Source organism: Berghia stephanieae, chromosome 1 (assembly GCF_034508935.2).
Source record: "Berghia stephanieae isolate SIO BIC M18660-M18661 chromosome 1, UCSD_Bste_1.3, whole genome shotgun sequence".
Taxonomy (NCBI): domain Eukaryota; kingdom Metazoa; phylum Mollusca; class Gastropoda; order Nudibranchia; family Aeolidiidae; genus Berghia; species Berghia stephanieae.
In genome coordinates, this window is record NC_088360.1 from 126,776,160 (window position 1) to 126,782,322 (window position 6,163).

A 6,163-nucleotide genomic window follows, 5' to 3' on the forward strand; every position below is an offset into this window, starting at 1 on the left:
TACAATTTTAAAAACACTGCCCTCTTTTAACTCCTCCCCCCCACCCCTTTCTCTCTCCCCCTCCCCCCCCTTTCTCTCTCTCTCTCTCTCTCTCTCTCTCTCTCTCTCTAATATATATATATATATATATATATATATATATATATATATATATATATATAATATATTTTTGTTTGTTTTGCTTTGATGTTCTCACGAGCTCTGCGCGTGACTGTGCAAATGGGTGTTCATTTATGCTGAGAGATTGACAGGAAACGGCTGAGGTTGGAAAGGGGGTTTGTAGGAAAGGATCGTGGGTGGAGTTTCTTTGAATAAAGAAACTAATTCCACTCGATTCTATATTTTCACAATCAATTATCATCCTTGTTACCTCATGAAGCAATAATCAACAAATCAATCATTCTGTGACAAACACTCTTCAGCAACAACATCGAGAATGTAATTTCAAACATATTATATATTAATAAAGATACATACTATAGATAGAATGAAGTTGACGTCAATCGAGTCATTGTTATTGTCTTTGAGTAATTCTTACTAATCTATATTAATCAGACTATTAACGTTTAAGGTTACACATAGTTTTATGTGTTTGTCCGTTATACTTTCGGATGGCAATGTTGTGAACTTCTTAGCCAAGCGCATACAATATATATATATATATATATATATATATATATAAATATATATATATATATATATATATATATATATATATATATGACTGAGCATTCATAATAATATGACATTAATAAGAATGGATGTTTTTTAAGTTAAAGATTTTTCTTCTATACTTTTAACTGTTTCCCCTTATTAATAATTTTCATCTTTAACAGTATGCACTGTGAAATATGTTTTCTTTTGTGGCAAAAGACTGGCATTTTGGCGTCATTTTTTGGTCAGTATCAGGCCATAACTTTACGAAGGCCACGCTAATACTGACCAAAAATTGACGTCAAAATGCCAGTCTTTGGCCACAAAAGAAAACAAATCGTGAGTTGTATTCAATAGTTCAACCAATGAAATAACTTGTTTCCATGAGCTCTACTAACGACAACTCACGAGGCGGTGCAAAAAACAAATAATGGCGTAAAACTGCCAGTCCTTTTGGATTTCAGTATCAGGCTATAACACAATACGCAGATTCACAACCATCACAACTCAATCACAATACACACACACACACACACACACACACACACACACACACACACACACACACACGCACGTATCCTCCCAACAGTTAAAGCACAATAGTGAAAGTAATGGTTGATGTGTTGGAATTTGATACCGATACAAATGTAGACCCATCCAAGAATAATTCTACTCACTCTGTCCACTCTCTCCTCATATCAATACATTGCATAAATAGTATGCGCTTGTCTAAGAAGCTTACAACATTGCCATCCGGAATTATAAGGGACCGACACACAAAACTCTGTGTAACCATGAACTTTTATAGTCTGGATAATACAGTTAAGTGAGAGTTACTCATAAATATGGATGGCAAACAAAATATTAAAAAATAACAAAGACCCGAGTGACGTCAACTTTGTTCTATAATAGGCTTCAACAGTCGTGACGTCACATACCTCGTAATGACGCATAGGAACTTAGTAACTGGTTCTAAACTATCGGAACAATGGCGGACGCCCTTATGAAATACTTCTCCGACGAGTATAAAAGTGTATCCAGAGGAGAAAAACATTGTAAATCTGAACATGTTTTGACTTTTATACTCTGATCACATGACATCTGAGAAAGTTCTAGCCAGCATGAAGAATAAAAAGTACATATTTTCTTAGTTTAGAACCAAGATGCTCGTTGCTGGGCGGACGTGACATCAGACTATTGAATCCTATTGTTATTGATTTTGGACCGCGAGTTGAGGGATTAGTTCTCGCAATAAATATAGACAGAATGAAGTTGACGTCACTCGGGTCTTTGTTATTGTTTTTGCCATCCACGTTTATGAGTTATTCTCACTTAACTGTATTATCCAGACAATAAAAGTTCATGGTTACACAAAGTTTTGTGTGTTGGTCTGTTATCCTTCAGGATGGCAATGTTGTGAGCTTCTTAGCAAAGCGCATACTATCTATATAAACGTAGTATGTACAAACATACAAACGTCTATAATTGTGTTGCATACACACATACATAATATAATAAAAACACTACTCAATAGCAAGACTGAACTACTGGGAAAAGATAGACAAATTTGAGAAAGGACTGTTAGCGATGATGACGTTACGTTAATCTCTTACATTAAAGTGTCTTGAAAGAGCGGTCAGCAACACTGCACCATATGAACACGATAATGGGCGGTCACAATATTATAGATAGTATGCAGATGACGTCACTCAGGCCTTTGTTATTGTTTTTGCCATCCGCGTTTGTGAGCTGTTCTCACTAAACGGTATTAACCAGACTATAAAAGTTCATGGTTACACAGAGTTTGTGTGTTGGTGCGTTATACTTCCGGATGGCAATGTTGTGAACTCCTTGGCCAAGCGCATTCTATCTATATCAGAAGATAGTATTGAAATTCACGTGTTGCCCCCCCCCCCCCCCCCCCACTTTAAAAACCCAAAACAAAAAAAAAAAAAAGAACAAAAACAAAAAGCCGTCAACCCCCACCCCCCACAAACACAACCACATCCCCCCAACATAATACAAAATAAAGAGACCCCCCCCCCCTTCCCCAAACTTCAGTTTTTACATGATGTGATATCCGCATAATGTTCACAAACCGCTTTAGCTACAAGATGTGTCAAATCAACCGCAGCATTTAACGTGTAGGATGAGGCACAACCAGCATCAATTTATAGATACTATGCAGATGACGTCACTCAGGCCTTTGTTATTGTTTTTGCCATCCGCGTTTGTGAGTTGTTCTCACTAAACTGTATTAACCAGACTGTAAAAGTTCATGGTTACACAGAGTTTGTGTATTGGTCCGTTATACTTCCGGATGGCAATGTTGTGAACTCCTTGGCCAAGCGCATTCTATTTATAGATACAACGCATGTTGTGAGGTACTTATACAATAATGTGTATCAGCTCTCATCGCGACATTTTACTTAGGAAGGGCAACGATCCTGGTTTTTGTTATAAACTAACCGTTTTTATGTTACTTCCCTTCCCCAAAACGACACTGGGGTTGTGTCAGGTGGAGCCCGATTTAGAGTTCTCTGAAATGTTCCATCCATCGATGTCTCTGTTCTACCATCCATCGATTTTTCTGTTCTATTTCTGTTGTCAGAGGTTGGCCGTTTATTATTCTTTATCTGTGCCGTTTTCTTACATGAAAGAGTTTTAGTGATACTGTACAATGCTTTTACGTCTTGTTGCCAGCTGCTAATTCAGCTTCAGTAGCTAAGTAATTGAAGTATGTCCTTTTGTCTTTCTTTGCACTTCTCTTGACATTTAATTTTTTTTACAATGTTGTATTTAATTTTCATCTCTTTCTTTTCTTCGTTATTCTGACATTGCCAGTGTTTTCCTTTCACCAACAGGATCTCAGGTTTTATTTGAAAGCCAAACTTTGTCTTTCTTGATTTTCTTTTACCAAGAGTTCCTAGGCATGCTTCAGACAAGGCCAGTGTTCTTCAAGGCTTGTATCATCGACAAGATTTTCTAAAAGTTCGAATCTATTTCGTAAACAGATGCTATATGTTGTCTTGTTCTTATAAGTTTTTGGGTATTGGATTTGTGGTGAGGTCGGTCGAAATTGTCTCTGTATGCCTTAAATTTGAGCTTCAAAGTTCCTAACAGTATGTGATGGTCTAGAAGCCTTTCAGAACAAGTGTTTAAAAAGAATTTTTAATTTATTTTGGCCTACAAAAACAAAAACAGTGGATCTATTAAAGAAAGCTGACTGCACTAGCATTGAAAGCCAAATAAAAAGAAGAAGATGGCGTTGGCTGGGTCATGTGGCCAGAATGGAAAAAGGGTCACTTCCCAAGACAGCCTTGTACTGGACAGCAGATGGGAAGAGAAAGCGGGGAAGACCCAAAAAAAGGACCATGGAGAAAGAATTAAAGGAAGCAGGCCTGTCCTGGCACACAGATACCGTAAAAGCAGCCGATCGCAAAAAATGGAGATGTCTGGTGGATGCCCCATGTGCCTCAAAGCCCGAAGAGGATTAAGTAATTAAGTAAGTATTGACGCAATGCGTTTAGGTAAAATACTCACAACATCCGTCAGCCGGATATAACATAACAACACACACAAGTATGTTAATAAGCTTCAGTGTTTATAGTCTGACTGATAGACTTTAGCGAGTCCTGATAATTAAAATAGCTGTCTAAAACAATAACAAAGAGCTGAGTGACGCCAATTTCGATTCAACTGTACATAGTTTGAATATAATATGAATATAGAACGGTTTCCAAACACTTAGTTTTGCCCCGCCCACATTGAGACTCAACCCCGGGACCTACAGGTGTCGCGGTTGTAATCTCGGATTAAGTTGAAAATTATTTTGCCCCCCCCCCCACCTCCTATCCTGTCTATACGGCAATGATTGGATGCATTGGTTTGGCAATAATCTGGCGTCTAGTCAAAATGGTAGCAAGTAATTGCTTCTATCTATATAGGGATAGAGAAACCGAGATAAGCCCATGTTAAATAAATGGCATCGAAGGACTGCCATAACAGAAACTCAGTTTTCACTTGTCTAATGACATCAAAGAATTGCAATGACATGTGTGAAACTAGACGACTAATTTCATAGCAGAATACTTTTTGCCAGGTCGAAAATTCAACGCATTAATCACTCCAGTTGAAAAAGAGAGATATAACAAATTTTTAAAATTGACTCACTTGGATACGAACCCAGTTAGTTTACTTGAGATTGAAGTTCTCTACCAAAACATCTACCTTGACCCCCAACCATTGCCTTCGTAATACGGAATAAAAAACGTTGAGATAGTTTCTTTGTAAAATTTATCAGCATTTATGTCCCCCTTTTCGTGCTGATAGACAGAAGGTAATTTTATAACACAAGGGCAACAAATGTAGAATGGTTGACATTGTAGTATGGATGAGTAACATCACTTGATTTTCTAATGAGATAAGATGAATCTTTTGTCTTTGAACTGAAAACCAAAGATCCACTGAAGCGTTACTTTCTTTGCTCTTTGGGTGAGTTGGACCAGCTCAATCTCTATATGATTAAAATTTGTGTTATTTGGATTCTTCAATGTTTCTAGGACTTGCTTAGCATCAATCAGGAAGAATACATTGGCATTGATTGCACTGCTTGAATTCTTCAAAAGATTTGCACCTTCGTTGATTCCAATTGCCTCTACATTATGGCTTGTGCAACGTGTGCCCGTTGCTTTGGAAAGGTCTTGTGTTTTACCATCTGGCCATTCAATGTATACTCCAGCGCCACTATTTTTTATGTCTGTCATTGTTTACTGAATAATGGCTGGTCGGACTGTCCGAATAGGAAAAGGGCATGGTTATACTACAAGTTTATTGCCTAGTACATTGTATTGGTTTTATTTCCATGCTACGTTCGATTAAACTATACGTCATCATGAAAATACGATATGGTATCAATGACGGCTGAGTCGCATTGCTGTTAAATATGTGAGTCCTCACTTACATTTTATTTGAATTTGGTATTAAATTAATTTAGTGTAGACTTTAAAAAGTATATTAACTAAGTAATATAGATATTTGACTCATAATGTTAAAGACACTTTAGCAATAAATAAGGTAAAAGAGTAAATTAATAAGTCTTTCCCCTCTCAGTTATCGGGCTTGGGACCGTCTCAGAACATTGAATTCTAGAAAGTCACATTTACATGTCAGTGAACGATAATAAATCTATACAATCCAATATAAGGAAACATATTTTTATATTATTTAGTTTTCTGATAACTATTACCAAACTCACTGAATCCAATATTCTGAGGCCTGGTTAAAAAGACTTTTTTTCCCTAAGAGGACGAGTAGATAGATTGGTGAAAAGATATAGATACATTAATGAAACGGAAGAAACAAAATATGGATTGATAAATATAGGATGAAAAGTGAATAGAACTGGATTTTGTGAGCTCAAACAATTATCCTTTGTTGTTACATGTCGAATGAATGAAATAAATCAGAGATCTAGAGTTTAAACTTAAGGTCAGAGAAAGAAAATCTA